Below are 24,623 nucleotides of genomic sequence, written 5' to 3' on the forward strand. Positions count from 1 at the left end.
CCTACCTATCAGCCAATGCTCTAAATATGTTAGTAACTTTCCTGTAATACCATGGGCTCTTAATTTGGTAAGCAGCCTCATGTGTGATACCTTGTCAAAAGCCTCTGAAAGTCCAAATATACAATATCCACTACATCCCCTTTATCTATTCTACTTGTAATTTCCTCAAATAATTCCAACAGGTTCATCAGGCAGGATTTTCTCTGAAGGAAGCCATGCTGACTTTGTCCTGTTTTGTCCCGTGTCCCTAAGTACTCCATCACCTCATCCTTAACAATTGACTCCGACATCTTCCTAACCACTGAGGTCAGGCTAACTGGTCTATAATTTCCTTTCTGCTGCTTTCCCTGCCATCAGCTTCTTCCAATTTACTTTGGCCAGCTCCTCTCTCATACCACTGTAATTTCCTTTACTCCACTGAAATACTGCTACATCAGACTTTACTTTCTCCCTATCAAATTTCAAGTTGAACTCAATCATACTGTGATCACTGGTTCGTAAGGATTCTTTTACCTTAAGCTCCCTAATTGCCTCCAGTTCATTACATAACACCCAATCCAGTATAGCTGATCCCCTAGTGGGCTCAATGACAAACTGCTCTAAAAAGCTATCTCTTAGGTATTCAACTAACTCAGTCTCTTGAGATCCTTTACCAACCTGATTTTCCCAATCGACCTACATGTTAAAATCTCCCATGACTACCATAACATTGCCCTTTTCACACATCTTTTCTATTTCCTGTTGTAATCTGTGATCCACCTCCCAGCCTTTGTTGGGAGGCCTGTATATAACTGCCATCAATGTCCTTCTACCCTTGCAGTTTCTTAATTCAACCCACAAGGATTAAACATCTTCCGATCCTACGTCACATCTTTCTACTGATTTGATGCCTTTCTTTACCAGTAGAGTCACACTACCCCCTCTGCCTACCTTCCTATCCCTCTGATATAACGTGTAACCTTGGACATTCAGCTCCCAACTACAAGCATCCTTCAGCCACAATTCAATGATGGCCACAACATTCATACCTGGCAATCTGCAATAGTGCAATAAGATCATCCACCTTATTTCTTATACTACGCGCATTTAGATGCAACACCTTGTGTACCGTATTTGCTATCCTTTCTGATTCTGCATCCCTAATGATTTGATACTCAGCCTATTGGCTTTGACTATGTCCCATCACATCCTTGCCCTTCCTGACAGTCTGACTGCACGCTACCTTTACTTTTTTACCATCTGTCCTATCCTGAGTCCCTTCAATCTGGTTACCCCCCCCCCCCCCCACCCCGCCAAATTAGTTTAAACCCTTTCCACTTTCCACCAGCTCTAACAAACCTGCCCACGAGAATATTGGTCCCCCTTGGCTTCTGGTGCAGTCTGTCTGAGAATATTTAAACTAGAATGTTTGCGTTTCATGGCAGGATGACTAACCAACACCCTCAATTTTCCTGAGGAAACTTTTCATACTTATGCCAGAGAGCAGGTTTCAGAAAGGACAAAGGCCAGGAATTTCTGTCATTTTGGAGCATCCAGATACAATGGTATTGAGAAAAAAAATATGTCTGAAACAATATTTTTCACCCTCTAAACACATCTTGCAATAATAGTCCCATTTGAAGACAAGCATCTGATAGATTCCAGAGTATGACAGGGAATGACAGGGAAGGAAAATTAGGTTCAGCTAAAACCTTAATAACCCATGATTGACTAGCTCAAAAATCCTAGTGATTTTGCATTTGATCACTAGGTGATGGTTCCCAGGCTCTCTTTGAAATCACCAGGTCTCCTGCTCACACTCACCCAAACCCTATGCCCCTGTTATTCCATAAAATCTACCACCAGTGTTGATAGAATACTGGATAAGCAGATTTATATTGTTTTATACTGTGATTGGAGGGCGGGATGCTGGGGCCCCAGTAACTCACAATTTACATTAACAATTCCGATAAAGGGATTTGATGGTGATACACAGCTTGAGGAAACTAAGGGGATACAAAGAGAATCCAAGGCAGTTGAGAGAATTTGGATAGGAAGAATAGGAGCTGCAGTTTAACGTCAGATTATCATTTCAGTTCTAAAAACAGAAAGATAGATTATTCTCTAAATAGTGATGGATTGGTAAATGGGAAAGTGCGCTCATACGCTAAAATTAGAATGATACAGAGAAGACCAGCATGGCCCCTGCACACAGATGGCACACAAATTCATGAAGCGTTCCACTTTATAGGGCGTTGGTGGTAGCATAATGGTTAGCATATCGCTTATAAATTCCAGCAACCTCATTTCAACTCCCATCACTGTCTCAAAGGAGTTTGTACCTTCTTCCTGGGACTGGGCTAGTTTCCGCCATGTACTCTGGTTTCCTCCTACATCGCAAGAGTGTCCAGGTTAGGGTTAGTAAGTCGAGGGCATGCTACACTGCTACCAGAAGAGTGGCGACACTTTCAGACTGCCCCCAGCACATATTTGAACTGTGTTGGCTATTGCTGCAAATGAAGCATTTCACTGTCTGATTAACTGCTCTGATATACATGAGACTGGGGACAGAGGGACTTAGGGATATAAGTGCATATTTCATTGGAAGCAGCACCACAGATAGACATGGTGGTGAAAAAGGCATTTAGGATGTTGGCCTTCATTAGTCCAGGCATTGGGCATAAGGATAGGGACAGAATGCTACTGTTATATAGAAACGTCACTGGTGAGGCCACACTTGGAGTACTGTGTACAATTCAGCTTGCCTAGGTATAGGGAAAACGTGGATAAAGTAGAAAGAGTACAGAAAAAAAATGACAATGTTGCCAGGACTAGAGTGCCAAGGTTATAGGAGAGGTCAGCCAGGCTAAATCTTTATTCTTGGAATGGAGGAGAAAGAAGGATGTCCTTATAGAAATCTTTAAAATTATAAGAGCCGCAGATGATGTGGATGGCAACAGTCTTTTCCCCAAGGTAGGGCAATCCAACGCTAGGGTCACAGAGAAAAAAAAGATTTTAAAAAGGAACTGAGGGGCAACTTTTTCGGGCAATGCGTGATGAGTTAATGGAACAGGCTGCTTGAGGAAGTGTTAGAAGCAGATATAGTACAATGGCTGAACACAGGAAATTGGATCTCTGGGTGGCCATTATAGTTGCCATTGTTATGAGTGATGAACAGACCTGATGGACAATGGGGTAAAGAGTTAACCATCCCCCCCGAGAACCATGAACTATTACTGTTGCTATGCTGACCATGAGAAAGAGACAAAAACAGGCAAGAACATCTGCGACAGATAAGAGAGAGAGGGAGTTTTCTGATTAACTATATTGTGACTCTTTTTTGAATTATTTACTGTTTCGCTGCAAGGACAATAGTTCGCTCAATAACATTCCTCAGTGGACTGCAGAAGTGGCCTGATTTAATGGACACAGTCATTCAGGATTGATGGATAGCTGAGTCTCCGTTAGTAGGGATAAAAAGACAGGTCTGGAGAGACACCCTCCAGACATGCCAGTGGACACTGATTGAGTGTTGGAACCCACAAGAAAGGTGGGGGCTTCGAAGACCGAACCAGGAGGTCTGTCATTAAGGCTATCAGTGTGAAAGCAGGGCTGGTGGGGGCTTGTGTGCGTGTCCACTCATGCCAGAGTGACAAGTCCACCACAGAAGAACGGTCTAGCAGAAGGATGGAGAGGTCATAACTGAATAACCACAATGATACGACGGATTAAGAAAGCAAAGGAAGGTTTGGCTGCTGTAGCTGTTACATCCATCTCTCTCTCTCTCTCTCTCTCCTCTCCTCTCTCTCCTCTCTCTTCTCTCTCTCTCTCTCTCTCTCTCTCTCTCTCCTCTCTCTCTCTCTCTCTCTCTCTCTCTCTCTCTCTCTCTCTCTCTCTCTCTCTCTCTCTCTCTCTCTCTCTCTCTCATCTCTCTCTCTCTCTCTCTCTCTCACACGATTACAACTCAACAAGCATAACTATCTCAGCACTCATGAACTGAACTGAACTTTATACTTTTCTATGACAATTCATTTACCCCTAGACATCGATAGAGCTTGTTTATTATTGCTTATTATTATTATTCCTACACTTTTAGGTTTATTACTGCTACCTTGTGTTATATGTATATTTGCATTATTGATATGGTTTTGCTTTTTTTATTAATAAACATCTTTAAATATAGTACCACCAGACTCCAACGGATATCTGTTTTTGCTAGTCAGACACCGAGTTACGGGGTACGTAACAAATTGGGGGCTCGCCCGGGATTGACAACCAAATTAGTGGGCAAGTGAATCGGAATAAAAGTCCCTTATCTGATCTGGTTGTGAGACTAACCAGATGGGAAACCAGCTGAGATGGACATTGTCAAATTTTTAAAAGACCCGACTTAGTTGCCAGTGGTTGCCAGGACAGCTGAATTGGTGTATGTTGCGAAATGATTAGATCTCCCAGAGGTGAAATCGTCGATGAGAAAGGTGGATATATAGAGGGAAATAGCTATGCATTATGTATCCAAGGGTGTGTTCACACCAGATGTATTGGACCTGTTCCCTGAGAGAAAACCAGCCGAGGGTGAGGTTCAGTTACTGATAGAAAAATTAAGGTTGGTTGAGAAGGAGAAGAAGAGGTAGAACTTCAGATAAGGCAACTGGAAGCAGAGAGAGAAGCTGCAGGGTGAAGAGAGGATGCTGAGAGGCAAAGGGAGGAAGCTGAAAGGAGGAGAGTGGAGGAAGAAAGGAAGGCTGAAAGGAGGAAAGAGGAGGCTGAAAGGCAGATGGAGGAAAGGGAGAAAGAGAGGCAGCATGCGCTGGAAATAGAGAAGTTAAAGGTACAGCAGGGAAGAGACCAGGCGGCAGACCAAAATGAGGGGTTCAAGATTGGTCGGGAGATCCAGTTGGTACCTCCATTCGAGGAGATGGATATTGATAAGTTCTTCCTCCATTTTGAGAAAGTGGCTGTGAATCAGAACTGGCCTGAGAGAAAATGGGCTGTTCTGGTACAAAGCATACTTATGGGGAAGGCTCAGCAAGTGTATTTGGCATTGTCCATGGAGGAGTCTAGGAACTATGAGGAAGTAAAAAGGGCTGTACTGAGGAGTTACGAGTTGGTGCCAGAGGCATACCGGCAGAAGTTCTGGAACTTGAGAAAGCCGTGGAACCACACGTATTTAGAGTTTGCCCGTGAGATGCAAATATATTGTGAGCATTGGTGCGCCTCAAAAGGGGTTGATGAAGATTATGATAACCTGTTACAGTTAATACTGATGGAGCAATTTAAAAGTATCCCTGAGAGTATGAAGATGTACTTGGATGAGAAGGAGACAGAGACTCTGTCTGCGACTGCCAAGTTAGCCGAGGAGTATGCTTTAACCCACAAGTCAAAGTTTTCCTCAAATAAGAGATACCAGAGAGGCAGTAGGGGTGGCAGAGAAAGCCCACTGGCTAAGGCAGAGAATAAGCCAGGAGCTAGTGGAAAAAGTGAGGAGGAGGAAAAGCAGGCTGGCAGGAAGGTTCCTAGCTTTACCTGTTATAATTGTGGGAAAGCTGGCCATGTAGCATCTAAGTGCTTTGCTCCAAAGAAAGAGACAGGAAAAGGGAAATTGGCAGTCCCGACAGGTTGCATTGGGTCTGTCAGCAGATCGATGAGGAAGGCAAAGGTAGATAGAGCACAAGAGGGGCGTGAGAAGTTTATCTTGAAAGGGGTGGTGTCTGTGAAGGAAGGAGAAACCACAGTTCCAGTGCGGATCTGGAGAGATACTGGGGCTGGTCAGTCATTGATTTTAAGGAAGGTGTTAGATTTTGGTTCTGAGACCCAGACTGGGGAGGCTGTGTTAAGAGGTATCGGAAAAGGGACCGAGGCCGTACCTTTGCACAGGATATTCCGGAAATGTGACCTGGTATCTGGACCAGTCAAAATAGGGGTGTGGTCGAAACTACCGTTGGACGGCGTGGACGTCCTACTTGGTAACGATCTGGCAGGTGGTGACGTGTGTTCAGCAGTGAAACTGACAAGCCAGCCTGTAAGTGCTGAGGATCCGCCCATAGATTCTAAGATTTATCCCACATGCGCAATAACTCGCAGCGTGTCTAGAAAGGTGGCTGAGACAGGAGCCAGTTTAAATGAGTACAGTGTTGATTTAGCGGAGACATTTTTGCCGACCTTGTATGAAAAGGGGTTACCGGATGAGAAGAAAAAGGATAGAGGGGTGAAAGAGAGTAAAGGAGAGGAAGTAGATCCACCCTTAGCCAGGAGGGAATTTATAGAGGCACAGAGTAAAGATGAGAAACAGATATGGCAGTTAGAAGGTCCAGGGTTGGACACGGATGATCTGTCTGGCTTGACAGAGCAGTTTGCAGTTGAAGAATTTAAATGTGTTCCCGATAATGATGTAAGGGCAGTCCTAGATGAAAAGGATGCCGCTACCTTGAGGGAGTTTGCGGGGTTAGCAGACAAGGTTGTTTTAACCTGCAGGGTTGAGATTACTCTGAAGGGGAGTTACCCAGAGAGTAACTGGGAGGATCAGGGGAACTTAGAATTTGAAAAGGGGACTGGTATTGAAAGCTTGGAAGAGGTAGATGTCCCGTTTGTGTGTGTTCAGGGTGTGAAGGGTATGGATGCACAGGGTACTGAACCTAGTATTGAAACTCAGGAAAAGTCTGAGGTATCTGATTTAGTTGAAAAGGAATGCAGTCCTTTTGGGTCAGATGGACTTGGTTCAGTGAAGAAAGGGTTAACCTTGGTAGCAGTGGAAAGTGAGAGTTCTCAGTTGTTTGTGTTAGAAGGTGTGTTAAAAGTTAATGATGAGATGAAAGCTGATGATATGAATATTATTGAAGGAGAAGGGAAAGGTGTTGTTCCTAAATTGAATAAAGAAAATTTAAAGTCTGAATTGGTTTTAGAAGGATTGACAAAAGGAAAGGGACCATTAACTGAACAATGGCTTGTTAACAAGGTGCCTGTGAATCAATTACAGTTTGTTTGGAAATTTAAGGATAGACAACTTGCTGATGTTATTCAAGTATGTGATTTGGAGAGGCAGAACTTGAAATGTTGTTTTGACCAAGAGGGATCATCTGCAGCTGTTAAACTGAAAACAAATAGAATGAAAGATCCTGAAGATAAAATTAATGACTTGCTTAAAATTAACAAATTGTGTGGAAGTTCAGCAAATGGGCTTAGTTTGGAAAACATTGGTGATTCTCCTATCACAAGATAGCTCCTGTGAAAGGAGTCTGTGAAGGCCTATTCCACACTGGTGAGCAAGCTAACCACCTGAGAGTTAAATGGAAAAAGGACAAATGTTGACCAAATGCCACTTTGAATAACAGGATCTGGTTCTGAGGGAATTTGACAAAGCATGTGAAAGATAAAAAAAACACCATGAAAGAGTGACTGTTTGAATGTTAAGTTTAAAAGTAAAATAGAGATTAGTATTTGCACAAACTTTTGTAATGTACTATATTATAATCACACATGTATTGGTTCACACTTTTTAATAGACACCTAAGCTAAGGACACAACCCCTTTAGTATTATTTTTGCTAACATGAAAAATAAAACTAGGCGGTTATTAAATTGGAGTCTGTTGTTACAGGAATTTGATATTAAAATACAACATGTAAAGGGGAGTGACAATGTAATTGCTGATTGTTTATCTAGATGTTAATTTGAACGTGTATCTGTATTATTCTTGTAGTTAAGACAACTTCTGTATTTTGTTAAACTCTGTAATTCAGTCATGTGCTTTATTAGTTAATTTTGCCCCTGGTGAAAATTCCCAGAAGGATGGGGGTGTTATGAGTGATGAACAGACCTAATGGACAATGGGGTAAAGAGTTAACCACCCCCACTCCCGAGAACCACGAACTATTACTGTTGCTATGCTGACCATGAGAAAGAGACAAAAACAGGCAAGAACATCTGCGACAGATAAGAGAGAGGGGGAGTTTTCTGATTAACTGTATAGTAACTCCTTTTTGAATTATTTACTGTTTCGCTGCAAGGACAATAGTTTGCTCAATAACATTTTCAGTGGACTGCAGGAGTGGCTTGATTTGATAGACACAGTTATTCAGGATTGATGGATAGCTGAGTCCCCATTAGTAGGGATAAAAAAACAGGTCTGGACAGACACCCTCCAGACATGCCAGTGGACACTGATTGAGTGTTGGAACCCACAAGAAAGGTGGGGGCTTCGAAGACCGAACCAGGAGGTCGGTCATTAAGGCTATCAGTGTAAAAGCAGGGCTGGTGGGGGCTTGTGTGCGTGTCCACTCATGCCAGAGTGATGAGTCCACCACAGAAGAACGGTCTAGCAGAAGGACGGAGAGGTCATAACTGAATGACCACAATGATACGACGGATTAAGAAAGCAAAGGAAGGTTTGGTTGCTGTAGCTGTTACATCTCGCTTGTTCTCTCTCTCTCTCTCTCTCTCTCTCTCCAACGATTACAACTCAACAAGCATAACTACCTCAGCACTCATGAACTGAACTGAACTTTATATTCTATGACAATTCATTTACCCCCAGACATTGATAGAGCTTGTTTATTATTGCTTATTATTATTATTCCTACACTTTTAGGTTTATTACTGCTACCTTGTGTTATATGTATATTTGCATTATTGATACAGTTTTGCTTATTTTTATTAATAAACACCTTTAAATATAGTACCATCAGACTCCAACAGATACTTCTGTCTTTGCTAGTCAGACACCCAGTTACGGGGTACGTAACACCATGGACTTGCTGGGCCAAAGGACCTGATTCCATACACGAGAATGTCTGCAGATGCTGGAGATTCAGAGCAGCATACACAAATTGCTGGAGGAACTCAGCAGGCAAGGCAGCATCTCTAGAAATAGTAAGCAGTCATCGTTTAGGGTAAAAACCCTTCCTCAGGAACCTGATTCCATGCTGTATCATCCAAAACTCTATGACTCAATGACCAGACAGTTTCAATCCAGTGGACATGTTCTCGGTGGCTGGAGAGTCCAGAATGAGGGTCCCACCCTCAGGAAATGTGGTATACTGTTTAGAATGAAGATGAGTGGATATTTCTTCATTCAGAGGGTGATGAACTTTTATCACAGAAAACAGTGGAAGCAAAGTAATTAAGCATATTCAAGAATAAAGTAGATATTATTTCTTAATGCCAAAGTGTTCAAAGGTATGTGAAGAAGGTGGAAACAAGGAACTGAAGTGAATATTCAGCCATGATCTTGTGGAATGGTGGAACAGACCCCCAAGATCCAAATAACCCAGTCTTAACATTTACTACTTTCAGAGATTGTTCGGCATAACCAACATAGCCTTCTGTTGTGGTTACATTTAACTGTTTACTTTCACCAGAAGAAACTTTTCCTAAGATTTGCACATCATTATTAGTTGAGAGGAAGATTCTTATAGCATGGTGATATATAAATTTGTTTAATTGATAGTGCTGGAATATGAAAACATGCTTCTGTTCTTCAGCCAGTTTGATCAGTTTATGCATTTTCCCCAAAGCACAGCCCAAATAGAAACTAAAGCAAAATGTTTCCATTGAGTATGAGTGGGTGGGTGGGTGAGAAAGGCACAGTGGTGTGTTTGTCTTGTTTTTAGCTGTTGTTGTTGTTGCTGCTGCTGAACCACATGATCGTGCTATGTTAGTGGCACGGCGATACTTGCCGTCTGCCATTTGGTTGTTAACCGAACAATGTACTTCACTGTGTACTTCGATGTACAAGTGATAAATAAATCTGAATCTGAATCTTAACAAGCTAAATTTTATAATTCATCTTCACCTACAGATTCATCTCCTTATTGATAGGATTAAATCAAAGGGCAGCATATTGTACTGTGCCTCTATAATTTGGATACTCCTATACCTTCTGCTACTGTATAGTGCTAGCAGGAGCTGAATTTCCAGACAATTGTCTTTTGCTCTTTTTTAAAACAAGGTTATGCATCGTTTCCTCAGTATCAATCGTTGATTCATTGGATCTTGTGTGAGTTTCTTCGTGCCAACAACCTCTAAGAATTTCAAAAGTACAAGACCAATATGATGTGCCTTGTGTACAGCAATTTTGTTAATCAGCTATATGGCTGCAGGCATTTTGATCAATAGCAACATTACATTTTCAGAACTCTGAAATTCTTTTCTGAAATGATCATGATACTATAACTTTGTTCACCATTTTTCAGACATGGAAATAGTCTATATCAATATTAAAAGCTGTTAGCATCTATTGTAGAGATTTATCGCCCAAAATATTAACAATTTCTTTCACATCTGGATGCCTAAAAATGTACTGATTAAGTATTAGATTCACATATTTATGCAATGTAGTATCGGATGCTAAAACATGAAATCTACACATACAATACTGTGCAAATTTCTTATATATAGATATATATATATAAAGACCTTTATACAGTGCTGTATTTGTCAATGTGGAGTGAAGAGTGAGTCTGTAAATCATGCAGGAGCAATGGATGTTGGGAATGGTGAGGATGGGTGCGGGACAGGTGGCAGAGAAGGAGTTCCAAGGGTGGAGGGTGGCCCAGGTGCAGACATGCCAGCCCTGAGACAGCAGGCAATGTCACTTGATTGCAAACAATTGGTTTATTGATCATTACAGACAGTTGCTCCAGTGCCTGGCACTCCCTTCCCTCTCTCTTCTCCTTGACTCTCTGATGGAAATTTGTGACCAGGGTATTCTGGAAGAGTCAGTGCTGGGACCTCTGTTGTTTAAAATACATATAACTGATAAATATATATACTAAAGTTATTACGAACTCCATGGAGCATGTGGGGATCCTCCAATATCCAGGCATTCCTTTTTTTTTTCTTTCTTATTTTTTTAATAGGGATGTTAAGGGGGAGGGGTTAAGGGGAGGGGGGCTGGGTAACACATTTTTTTTTCATACACATTTATTCTGTAACTATTTGCAAACAATAAAAAAAGTTAAAAAAAAATACATATAACTGGTCTGCGTGAAAATATTGGAGCTTCAATTACTTATAAAAATTAGTGAAGCTGTGGATAGTGAGGAAGATTTCCAAAGGATACATACAGTAGGATATACATTAGTTGGAAACTGAGCAGAGAAATAGCAAGTGGAGTTTAAACCTAACAAGTGAGAGGTTAAATGCAAGTGAAAAATATATAGTAACTGGCAAGAACCTGTTTACTATTGCAACAAACTGAACCCCCTGGATTTTCTTGAAATTAATTCTGAAATTAAATTAGCAAATTAGGAATCCATTGCGTGCTGGAGACACAAGAGACTGCAAATGCTGGAATCAGGAGAAACAAGCAAGATGCTGGAGGATCTCATTACATTCAGCAGCATTTGTGGAGAGACATGGGCAGTCAACCTTTCAGAGTGAGGCCCTGATTTCTGTCCAATGCATGAGAATACATTAATATCTAACAATATTTTGATTTTGGATACAAAGAAGAAATATGTCTTTATGGAATTTATCTTAAAGAATTTTAAAAATCAATAGCTCCTTACGTGAAACCATCATCAAAAGTCAGGTTTCATGTTTAAATCTCTCAAAAAGAAACTTCCAGTAAGTACATTTTCTCAAATGAATGTCTCTGCTAAGTAGTTTAAAATATATTTATAATTTTCATATAAAGACATGTTTTCCTCATGGATTAATGCTAAGATCAGAAATAACCTTTGGAGTAATAATGTATTTTCCTTAGAACTTCAGAGTTAAAAGTCCACAACCTGAATTCCCAGCATCGTGTTAAGCTCAAGATCTGGGAAAATACACAAATGCTATAGGCTATGTGTGACTTATGATCCTTTTGACAAAATCTAAATATTAGGAATGGTGAGTTTACTTACATATCTTTTTCACTTCTGTGTTCATGGCAGCAAACTGCATCTGTATTGAATAACAGAGCTCTTTCCATTTCAGAATAACTAGCGTCAGCACTAAGCACTGAGGCATGGCATTCTACATCCATTGTAAACTGGGTTTAGTTTTATACATTTGGCTTTTGTGCACTATCAGCTGAATTGAGATTTCTACACTTACATTGCGTAGGACTCCGATAGGCAGTCACAAGAAGAAAACTTGACCCCAATCTAGGATGTAAACACAACTATCAAATGTAAGAATGAGAAGCCCAGTACCTGCCTGTTCTGTTGCATCTGCTATACCTCTGATCTTCAACTGCTAATAATGGATCTCTGTGTTATAGTTATTACATTTTATTGCCATGCAAAAAATTAATCACAAGCCTAGGCCATTTGCAGAATAATAAATGTTATAGCTGCGCCTAATGGTGACCTTAGGACATTGTGAGTTGGTGTTAGGTTCCAGTATCATGGAATGCAAATGTTAAAGAGCCAGGAACAAGATGAAAAGTAAGACTTATTTTCATGCCAAAATGTTAATAACTTTATCCAAAGAAAGGAAGCTGGACTATATTCTGGGTACTCAGACTTTGATAACTACCATTTCAAATTCATGTTTTCTACGATGAATTAGAACCATAGAACCATAGAACATTACAGCACAGAAACAGGCCCTTTGGCCCTTCTTGGCTGTGCCGAACCAATTTTCTGCCTAGTCCCACTAACCTGCACCTGCACCATATCCCTCCGTACCCTTCTCATCCATGTATCTGTCCAAGTTTTTCTTAAATGTTAAAAGTGAGCCCATATTTACCACTTCATCTGGCAGCTCATTCCACACTCCCACCACTCTCTGTATGAAGAAGCCCCCCCCCCCATGTTCCCTTTAAACTTTTTGCCCTTCATCCTTAACCCATGACCTCTGTTTTTTTTCTCCTCTAGCCTCAGTGGAAAACGCCTGCTTGTATTCACTCTATCTATACCCATCATAATTTTATATACCCCTATCAAATCACCCCTCATTCTTCTACACTCTAGGGAATAAAGTCCTAACCTATTCAACCTTTCTCTGTAACTCAGTTTCTCAAGTCCTGGCAACATTCTTGAAAACCTTCTCTGCATTCTTTCAACCTTATTAATATTCTTCCTGTAATTTGGTGACCAAAACTGCACACGATACTCCAAATTCGGCCTCATCAATGTCTTATACAACCTCACCATAACATTCCAACTCTTATACTCAATATCTTGATTTATAAAGACTGAGATAGGAGAAAAGGAGTGGGAGAGCGATAGTGATAGGGGATTTGATTGTAAGGGGAATAGATAAGCGTTTCTGCAGCCGCAAATGAGACTCCAGGTGGGTATGTTTCCTCCCTGGTGCAAGGGTCAAGGGTGTCTCTGAGCGGCTGCAGGATATTCTGGAGTGGGAGGGTGAACAGCCAGTGGTCGTGGTGCACATAGGTACCAACAATATAGGTAAAAAAATGGGATGAGGTCCTACAAGGTGAATTTAGGGAGTTAGGAGATAAACTAAAAAGTAGGACCACAAATGTAATAATCTCTGGATTACTACAAGTGCCACATGCTAGTCAGAGTAGAGGATATTTTAGGATATTTCAGATGAATACGTGGCTTGAAAAATGGTGCAAAGGGGAGGGATTCAAATTTCTGGGGCATTGGAACCAATTCTGGGGGAGGTGGGACCAGTACAAACAGGATGGTCTGCACCTGGGCTGGACTGGAACCAATGTCCTAGGGGGAGCGTTTGCTACTGCTGTTCAGGAGGATTTAAACTAATGTGGCAGGGGGGTGGGAACAAGTGCAGAGAGACAGAGGGATGTAAAATTAGGGTAGAAGCAAAAAGTAGTAAGGTGAAAAGTGAAAGTGGCAGGCAGGCAAATCCAGGGCAAAAATCAAAAAGGGCCACTTTTCAACATAATTGTATAAGGGCTAAGAGTGTTGTAAAAACAAGCCTGAAGGCTTTGTGTGTCAATGCGAGGAGCATTCATAACAAGGTGGATGAATTGAATGTGCAGATAGTTATTAATGAATATGATATAGTTGGGATCACAGAGACATGGCTCCAGGGTGACCAAGGATTGGAGCTCAACATCCAGGGATATTCAATATTCAGGAGGGATAGACAGGAAAGAAAAGGAGGTGGGGTAGCGTTGCTGGTTAGAGAGGAGATTAACGCAATAGAAAGGAAGGACATTAGCCTGGAGGATGTGGAATCGATATGGATAGAGCTGCATAACACTAAGGGGCAGAAAACGCTGGTGGGAGTTGTGTACAGGCCACCTAACAGTAGTAGTGAGGTTGGGGATGGCATTAAACAGGAAATTAGAAATGCGTGCAATAAATGAACAGTAGTTATAATGGGTGACTTCAATCTACATATAGATTTGGTAAACCAAATTGGTAAGGATACTGAGGAAGAGGATTTCTTGGAATGTATGCGGGATGGTTTTCTGAACCAACATGTCGAGGAATCAACTAGAGAGCAGGTCATTCTAGCTTGGGTATTAAGCAATGAGGAAGGGTTAGTTAGCAATCTTATCGTGCGAGGCCCCTAGGGTAAGAGTGACCATAATGCGGTGGAATTCTTCATTAAGATGGAGAGTGACATACATAATTCAGAAACAAAGGTTCTGAACTTAAAGAAGGGTAACTTTGAAGGTATGAGACGTGAATTAGCTAAGATAGACTGGTAAATGATACTTAAAGGGTTGATGATGGATATACAATGGCAAGCATTTAAAGATCGCATGGATGAACTACAACAAGTGTTCATCCCAGTTTGGCAAAAGAATAAACCAGGGAAGGTCGTGCACCCATGGCTGACAAGGGAAATTAGGGATAGTATCAATTCCAAAGAAGAAACATACAAATTAGCCAGAAAAAACGGCACACCTGAGGACTGGAGGAAATTCAGAGTCCAGCAGAGGAGGACAAAGGGCTTAATTAAGAAAGGGAAAAAAGATTATGAGAGAAAGCTGGCAGGGAACATAAAAACTGACTGTAAAAGCTTTTATAGATATGTGAAAAGAAAAAGATTGGTTAAGACAAATGTAGGTCCCTTACAGTCAGAAACAGGTGAATTGATCATGGGGAACAAGGACACAGCAGACCAATTGAATAACTACTTTTGTTCTGTCTTCACTAAGGAGGACATAATTAATCTTCCGGAAATAGTAGGGGACCGAGGGTTTAGTGAGATGGAGGAACTGAGGGAAATACATGTTAGTAGGGAAGTGGTGTTAGGTAAATTGAAGGGATTAAAGGCAGATAAATCCCCAGGGCCAGATGGTCTGCATCCCAGAGTGCTTAAGGAAGTAGCCCAAGAAATAGTGGATGCATTAGTGATAATTTTTCAAAACTCCTGAGATTCTGGATTAGTTCCTGAGGATTGGAGGGTGGCTAATATAACCCCACTTTTTAAAAAAGGAGGGAGAGAGAAACCGGGGAATTATAGACCGGTTAGCCTGACATCGATGGTGGGGAAAATGCTAGAGTCGGTTATCAAAGATGTGATAACAGCACATTTGGAAAGAGGTTATATCATTGGACAAAATCAGCATGGATTTGTGAAAGGAAAATCATGTCTGACGAATCTTATAGAATTTTTTGAGGATGTAAATAGTAGAGTGGATAGGGGAGAACCAGTGGATGTGGTATATTTGGATTTTCAAAAGGCTTTTGACAAGGTCCCACACAGGAGATTAGTGTGCAAAGCACACGGTATTAGGGTATGGTATTGATGTGGATAGAGAATTGGTTGGCAAACAGGAAGCAAAGAGTGGAAATAAACAAGACCTTTTCAGAATGGCAGTAAGTGACTAGTGGGGTACCGCAAGGCTCAGCGCTGGGACCCCAGTTGTTTACAATATATATTAATGATTTAGATGAGGGAGTTAAATGCAGCATCTCCAAGTTTGCGGATGACACGAAGCTGGGTGGTGGTGTTAGCTGTGAGGAGGATGCTAAGAGGATGCAGGATGACTTGGATAGGTCAGGTGAGTGGGCAAATTCATGGCAGATGCAATTTAATGTGGATAAATGTGAGGTTATCCACTTTGGTTGCAAGAACAGGAAAACAGATTATTATCTGAATGGTGGCCGATTAGGAAAAGGGGAGGTGCAATGAGACCTGGCTGTTATTGTACACCAGTCATTGAAGGTGGGCATGCAGGTACAGCAGGCGGTGAAAAAGGCAAATGGTATGTTGGCATTCATAGCAAGAGGATTCAAGTACAGGAGCAGGGAGGTTCTACTGCAGTTGTACAAGGCCTTGGTGAGACCACAGCTGGAGTATTGTGTGCAGTTTTGGTCCCCTAATCTGAGGAAAGACATTCTTGCCATAGAGGGAGTACAAAGAAGGTTCACCAGATTGACTCCTGGGATGACAGGACTTTCATATGAAGAAAGACTGGATCAACTAGGCTTGGACTCACTAGAAGTTAGAAGATTGAGGGAGGATCTTATTGAAACATATAAAATTCTAAAGGGATTGGACAGGCTAGATGCAGGAAGATTGTTTCCGATGTTGGGGGAGTCCAGAACGAGGGGTCACAGTTTAAGGATAAAGGGGAAGCCTTTTAGGACTGAGATGAGGAAAAACTTATTCACACAGAGAGTGGTGAATCTGTGGAATTCTCTGCCACAGGAAACAGTTGAGGCCAGTTCATTGGCTATATTTAAGAGGGAGTTAGATATGGCCCTTGTGGCTAAAGGGATCGGGGGTATGGAGAGAAAGCAGGTACAGGGTTCTGAGTTGGATGATCATCCATGATCATACTGAATGGCGGTGCAGGCTCGAAGGGCCAAATAGCCTACTCCTGCACCTATTTTCTATGTTTCTATGTTTCTATACCAAAAGCTCTCTTTACAACCCTATCTACCTGTGACGCCACTTTTAGGGAATTTTGTATCTGTATTCCCAGATCCCTCTGTTCTACTACAGTCCTCAGTGCCCTACCATTTACCTTGTATGTTCTACCTTGGTTTGTCCTTCCAAAGTGCAATACCTCACACTTCTCTGCATTAAATTCCATCTGCTATTTTCAGCCCATTTTTCCAGTTGGTCCAAATCCCTCTGCAAGCTTTGAAAACCTTCCCCACTGTCCACTACACCTCCAGTCTTTGTATCATCAGCAAATCTGCTGATCCAATTTACCACATTATCATCCAGATCATTAATATAGATGACAAATAACAATGGACCCAGCACAGATCCCTGTGGCACACCACTAGTCACAGGCCTCCACTCAGAGAAGCAATCCTCCACTACCACTCTCTGACTTCTCCCATTGAGCCAATGTCTAATCCAATTTACTACCTCTCCATGTATACCTAGCGACTGAATCTTCCTAACTAACCTCCCATGTGGGACCTTATCAAAGGGCTTACTGAAGTCCATGTAGACAACATCCACTGCCTTCCCTTCATCCACTTTCCTGGTAACCTTCTCGAAAAAACTCTAATAGATTGGTTAAACATGACCTACCATGCACAAAGCCATGTTGACTCTCTCTAATAAGCCCCTGTATATCCAAATACTTGTAGTTCCTATCTCTTAGCACTCCTTCCAATAATTTACCTACTACTGACGTCAAACTTACCGGCCTATAATTTCCCGGATTACTTTAAGAGCCTTTTTTAAACAACGGAATAACATGAGCTATCCTCCAATCCTCCGGCACCTCACCCATAGGTACGGACATTTCAAATATATCTGCCAGGGCCCCTGCAATTTCAACACCAGTCTCTGTTATGGTCTGAGAGAATATCCTGTCAAGTCCTGGGATTTATCTACTCTAATTTGCCTTAAGACAGCAAGCAACTCCTCCTCTTCAATTTGTATAGGTTCCATGACCTCACTACTTGTTTGCCTTATTTCCATAGACTCCATGCCAGTTTCCTTAGTAAATACAGATGTAAAAACCCATTTAAAATCTCCCCCATTTCTTTTGGTTCCATACATAGCCAACCACTCTGATCTTAAAGAGGATCAATTTTATCCCTTACTATCCTTTTACTCTTAATATACCTGTAGAAGTTCTTAGGATTATCCTTCACCTTGACTGCCAAAGCAACCTCATGTCTTCTTTTAGTCCTTCTGATTTCTTTCTTAAGTATTGTTTTGCACTGTTTATATTCCTCAAGCACCATATTTGCTCCCTGTTGCCTGTACATGTTATACATCTTTCTCTTCTTCTTTATCAGAGCTCCAATATCCCTCAAGAACCAAGGTTCCTTATTCTTATTCACTTTGTCTTTAATCCTGATATCAACATACAAACTCTGCAATCTCAAAATTTCTCTTTTGAAGGCCTCCCACTTACCAATTACATCCTTGGCAGAGAACAACCTATCCCAATCCATGCTTTTTAGACCCTTTCTCACTTCTTCAAATTTGGCCCTTTTCCAGTTTAGAACCTCAACCCAAGGACCAGATCTATCTTTATCCACGATCAAGTTGAAACTAATGGTGTTATGATCACTGGAACCAAAGTGTTCCCCTACACATACTTCCGTCACCTGTCCTAATTAATTTCCTAATAGGAGATCTAATATTGCATCCACTTTAGTTGGTACATCTATATATTGATTTAGTAAACTTTCCTGGAAACATTTTACAAACTCTAACCTGTCTAGACCTTTAACAATATGGGAGTTCCAATCAATATGTGGAAAATTAAAATCCCCTACTATCACAACTTTATGTTTCCTGCAGTTGTCTGCTATCTCTCTGCAGATTTGCTCCTCCAATTCTCTCTGACTATTGGGTGGTCTATAATACAACCCCATTAATGTGGTCATAACTTTCCTGTTTCTCAGCTGCACCCATGTGGCCTCGGTAGACAAGACCGCTAATCTGTCCTGTCTGAGCACTGCTGTAACACTTTCCCTGACTAGCAATGCCACCCCTCCCCCCCACCCTTCATCCCTCTGCCTCTATCACATCTGAAACATCAGAAACCTGGAACATTAACCTGCCAGTCCTGCCCCTCCTCTAGCCAAGTTTCACTAAAGGCTATAATTTCATAATTCCATGTGTTAATCCACACCCTTAGTTTGTCTGCCTTCCCCACGATACTCCTTGCATTGAAATAGACGCACCTCAGAAGATTATTACCACCACACACAAACCTTCTATTTGTGACTTTGCATGAACTTTTAGCATCATTTATTTTCATCTCTGCTCCACTATCTGCTCTGTCACTCTGGTTCTCACCCCCCCCCCCCTGCAAATCTAGTTTAAACCCTCCCGAATAGCACTAACAAACCTCCCTGCAAGGATATTGGTCCCCCTGTAGTTCAGGTGTAACCCATCTCTTTTGTACAGGTTCCATCTGCCCCAGAAGAGGTTCCAATGATCCTGAAATCTGAAATCTTTCCCCCCTACACCAGTTCCTCAGCCACATGTTCATCCTCCAGAGCATCCTACACTTACCCTCACTGGCACGTGGCACAGGTAGCAATCCTGAGATTACCACCCTCGACGTCCTGCTTTTTAACTTCCTACCAAGCTCTCTATACTCACTCTTCAGGACTTCCTCACTCTTCCTTCCTACATCATTGCTACCGATGTGTACCATGACGTCTGGCTGCTCACCCTCCCACTTCAGAATGCTGTGCACACGATCAGTGACATCCCTGACCCTTGCACCCAGGAGGCAACAAACCATCTGGGAGTCTCTGTCATGACCTCAGAGCCTTCTGTCTGTACCTCTAACTATTGAGTCCCCAATCACTACCACTCTCCTTTTCTTCCACCCTCCCTTCTGCACTGCAGAACCAGACTCAGTGCCAGAGATCCGGCTGCTGCAGCTTGTCCCAGGTAAGACATCCCCCCCCTCCCAACAGTATCCAAATCGGTATACTTGTTGAGGTCAATGGCTCACAGGGGAGCCCTGCTCTGCCTGCCCTTTCCCCTTCCCTTGCCTGACGGTAACCCAATTACCTGTTCGCTGCTCCTTTGGCGTAACTACCTCCCTAAAACTACTATCTATAAACTCCTCATTCTCCTGAATGATCCGGAGGTCATCCAGCTCCTGCTTCAGTTCCCGAACGCGGTTTGTTAGGAGCTGCAGCTGGATGCACTCTTGCAGGTGTTGTTGTCAGGGAGACCTCTGGTCTCCCTGACTTCCCACATCCTGCAAGAGGAGCATTCCAACATCCTGCCTGGCATTCTCTTTACTCTAACCGAACAAAACAAAACTGACTGGAAACTACCCTCGCCTCTGCCTGTTCACACCGAAGCCTGTTGAGCCAAAGCTGTCCCACTCTGCTCCCTCTCACTCCGCTGCCCACTCTCAACGCAATTAGTTAGGAAGCCAATCTTTTTGATTTGGTGCGTAGTATCCAGGAAATATGGCAGGGCCCGAGTCAACACAGTAACGTAGTGGTTAGCACAACACTTCATAGTACAGGCAACCAGGGTTCAATTCCCACCGCTGCCTTTAGGGAGTTTGTACTTTCTCCTTGTGATTGCGTGGGTATCCTCCCAAAGTCTAAAGATATGTCGGTTGGTAGGTCATTGTAAATTGTCCCGTGATTAGGCTAGCATTAAGTTGGGGGAAATCAACTAGGTATTGTCCATTTCTGTTGATAAACTTCGTGAAGTTTACTGTAGAAGGTCTCCATCTTGTTCTCCTCGCTGCAGTTGTGTGGAGAGTAACAGATGATGATGGAGGTCGCCGGGTTTCCGTTGAATTCCGCAGTAAGGATTCTGTCACTGACTGAGACTACACCCCTCAGTGCCTTCTTCGCCTTGCAGTTCAACATCAGCCCTACTCCGCCTTGTGCTGAAATCGTTGTCAGCTCTCTCCATGTGGATGAGTGATGAGGTGCATCCCCTCTATCTCTGTGAACCTTATCCCTTCGTCTGGGTGTACATGACGGTGTTCTTGGATCCCCAGGATGGAGATCTCAAATCTGCTTGACTGTAATGCCAACTCTGTGCACCAAGGCAAGAGGCCGATGGTATTTGCGTTGAAGGTTGAGATGACTGCTTTACCTTACAGCGCAAAAGAGGCACAGTTCGCTCGTCCCCCTTGTTGGACTCAACCCTCCCTGTGGGGTTTGAGGTTGTGTCTTCATACTGCCTGTCCAGGCCAGGGACTGGGCGCTCCGCAGAGTTCCTGAGCACTCCCGGCTCTGGAAGTATAGGGTTTGCTGGGTTGTCTGTCATCATAATGTCTTACAAGGTGCAAAACGAAAGTCTGTGTGGCGCGGCACTCCTCACACAGACAGTAGGTGGCTCACATAGAGTTCATCCGTCCTTTGACGGGTTTTGTTTTTAGTCCTGCTAGGTGCCTACACACCCTCCTCCCTGGTTAACCGAAGTACGCCGGGGGTGTGCCGGCTGAGTCGCTGACAACCTGACCCAAGACAGGTAGTACTGGGCTACGTGGTACCAGTAGCACGGCAAGGCCTTGACCTGACATGAAAATGTAGTGCCAGTGCAAGTCCAAGGAGGACCCAAGGAGAAGACAGACTGGAAGGCATTCTCCTCACAACCTATTCTTCAAGCCCAGGACACTGTGGAATTGAGAAATCGCTTCCGCCCACTGGAGAGGGAGGAGGAAGAGACTGCCACTGACCGCTATCAATGGCTCATAGATGCACACACAGATGCAACAAAGAGTCTGCCTACTGTGAAGTGAATCAAAAAGAGCCGGATCGCAAAACATCCTGATGTTGTCACAGCAAGAAGTGTGGTCAATGCTTGTCATGCCAAAATTAGAAGGAGCAAAATAGAAGATCTAAGAGACAAGTTCAAGACAGCAAAGAAGAATCTCTTTGCCGCCTATGACCGACTGAAGGAAGAGGAACTAGTTGAGAGGATTAGAGGGGTAGAGGCTGCTAATGAAGACAAGCAGCATGGAGAAACATGGTGCCTAGTCAATGAGATCAGCGGATGGAAAAAGTCCCTATCAGGTCAAATAAGTGGTAACACAGCAGAGGACTGTGTCCAGACATGGTTTACCCACTTCGAGAACCTGCTGGGAAGCCCTCCAACAATCACGGAAGAAGAAGAAGAGGACATATCCATGATACTAATGCAAATCGACATCGATGACGACCCATTCAACACTGAGGAACTGAAGAAGGCCAAATATGCACTCAAACAGGGCAGGAGCGCTGGACCAGATGGGATACCACCAGATGTCCTGAAGAACTGTGACCTGGATGACATCTTGCTGGATATATGTAATACGGCACTGATGAAAGATGACAAATCAGAACAGTGATCACTCTCAAACATTATCCCTGTCCCCAAGTCTGGATCCCTCATGAAGACAGATAACTACCACGGTATCAGCTTGACATGTATCTTAGCAAAGCTATACAATTGGATGATCTTGAACAGGATTCTCACCACCATTGATTCTAAGCTAAGATTCAATCAAAATGTCTTTCAGCAGAAGTGCTTAACAATAATGCAAATACTTGCTGTCTGTAGAATCATCAAGGAAGTCAAGAAGAACAACCTACCAGCCGTGCTTACTTTCATCAATTTTTGCAAAGCTTTTGACTCCATTCACCGAGGTAAAATGCTGAAGATCCTGAAAGCTTACGGAGTGCCAGACCATCCACTGAGAGCAGTAGAGTCCAGCTATACTGAGACCATGGTGAATGTTGTATCACCAGATGGAGAAACTGGAGTGTTCGAGCTCCTAGCTGGTGTGCTGCAAGGAGACACTCTGGCACCCTACATCTTTATAATCGTCCTTGATTACGCTCTACATCAAGCCTCCAAAGATCATGACAAGCTTGGTTTTACCATAAAGCCAGGACGAACCAAAAGGGTCAGACCAGTTACGCTCACAGATCTCGATTTTGCAGATGACATAGTCCTGCTCTCTGACTAGATACAGGAAGCACAGCAGCTACTGACAAAGGTGGAAATTGAGTGCAACAAAGTTGGACTTCACCTAAACGCTAAAAAGACAGAGTACCTGGTGTTCAACTGCAACGACAGTACTCTCAAGACCGTAAAGAATGATTCCATTAAGAAAGTCTTAGACTACAAGTACCTTGGGTCAAGAATGAGTTCGGAGAAGGACATAAAGATACGGAAAGCGCTGGCGTGGAGGGCTATGAATGACATGAAGGAAATCTGGAGGTCGAACCTGACCAGAGGGCTCAAAAAGAGGATCTCCATAGCAGTGATAGATTCCATTCTCACGTACGCATGTGACACGTGGACACTCACCAAGACCATGCGAAAGTCACTGGATAGTTGGTATACACGAATGCTCCCGATGGCTCTTGACGTGAGTTGGCAGCAGCACATGATGAACATCGAGCTTTATGATGACCGACCGATGCTCACTACTAAAATCGAGGTGAGAAGACTGCAACTAGCAGGGCACTGTCTTTGCCACCCTGAGCTCCCTGACAGCCTAGTCATCACATGGGAGCCCAAGCACAGGAGGATGAACCCTGGGTGCCCTCCCAAGACTATGGTCAACATGCTCCTAGAAGAAAGCACTGAGATGAACTGAACACACTGATGAGGGAGAGGGAGGAGTGGAGACTCCGTCATCATGCCTGACACTGGCCCCCTAGGCCGGAGTTGACATAGTAGTAGTAGTATCACACCAGTCATGCCTTGTTCTCATTGCTACCATCAGGAAGGAGGTACAGAAGCCTGAAGGCACACATTCAACGATTCAAGAGGGGCTTCTTCCCCTCTGCCATCTGATTTCTGAATGGACATTGAACCCATGAAAGGTACCTTACTTCTTTTCTATTTCTATTTTTGAACTAGTTATTTAATTTAACTGTTTAGTATGTATATACTTAAATAATTCACAGGTTTTCACTGTTGTTATGTATTGCATTACACTGCTGCTGCAAAGACATCAAATCTCACGAGATATGCCAGTGAACTTAAATCTGATTCTGATTCTGTTACCTTTATGGTAATTTTGGGGAAGAATTGTGGATCAGCAGGGAGTAATTGTGTAACACAGGGGCTCAAGACCGCTCACATGTAAGTATGACACAGTTGGACTTGCTCTTTTTTTCCGACTTACCTGGTACTATGCTGAAATACTGCATGATGCGATGGTTTTGGTACTCCCAGCTTCCTGTGTGCTCATGCTGTGCTGCCCCATAGAGTGCTATAAAGATGCAGTCTGTTCCTGGGATCTACTGTGGAGTGAATTAGCAAAGAACAGCTAAACAAGCAATGAGATGCTTAAACACTATTAATAGCCTAGCAGAAATGACATTCCAAGAACCTTAGAAAAGTACGTCTCTTATAAGCTTGTAAAGTAAATCATAGATTTACCTCAAGAATGAAAAGTGTCTTCTGCATTTTAAAAATTTGCAATTTTTTTTCTTTGATCTCTTGAAAAAGAAGTGTTTTTACTGAGTCTACCTTGTTCAGGTATCGAGTTCAGGTATTGAACTCAAGTAGCTGAAAACACATTCATTACCTGTTAAAACTGACTAAAGGTAACCTGAAGCCACTGGCCATATATTTAATGCTCTTCCCATTTAGGAATAACTGCCTAAGTAAAGTTATCCTCTCAATGAGAAGTGGATATTGGAATTTGTTTTAATTGCAATAAAACAGAAACAGTGTTGTGTTAAGATAATAGATCAATACATTGTGTTGTTGCAAATCACTGTTCTGTGTGGTGAGACTGTGCGTATCTTGTGTGGTTGTCTTACTACTGGAGTTCCACCTTAGACCCAACACCATGGCAACAACCATTTCCTGCATCTATGCTATAGACTGGATCAAAATCACTCTGGC

The 24,623-nt window shown here is 42.6% G+C and overlaps 1 pseudogene; it reads left to right on the forward strand.

The window, feature by feature from the left end:
- The first annotated feature begins 2,129 nt into the window (after positions 1-2,129).
- LOC140722418 (U6 spliceosomal RNA) lies at positions 2,130-2,229 on the forward strand (annotated as a pseudogene).
- Positions 2,230-24,623: the final 22,394 nt, after the last annotated feature.

The sequence above is a fragment of the Hemitrygon akajei genome, chromosome 2 (genome assembly GCF_048418815.1).
Source record: "Hemitrygon akajei chromosome 2, sHemAka1.3, whole genome shotgun sequence".
Lineage (NCBI taxonomy): Eukaryota > Metazoa > Chordata > Chondrichthyes > Myliobatiformes > Dasyatidae > Hemitrygon > Hemitrygon akajei.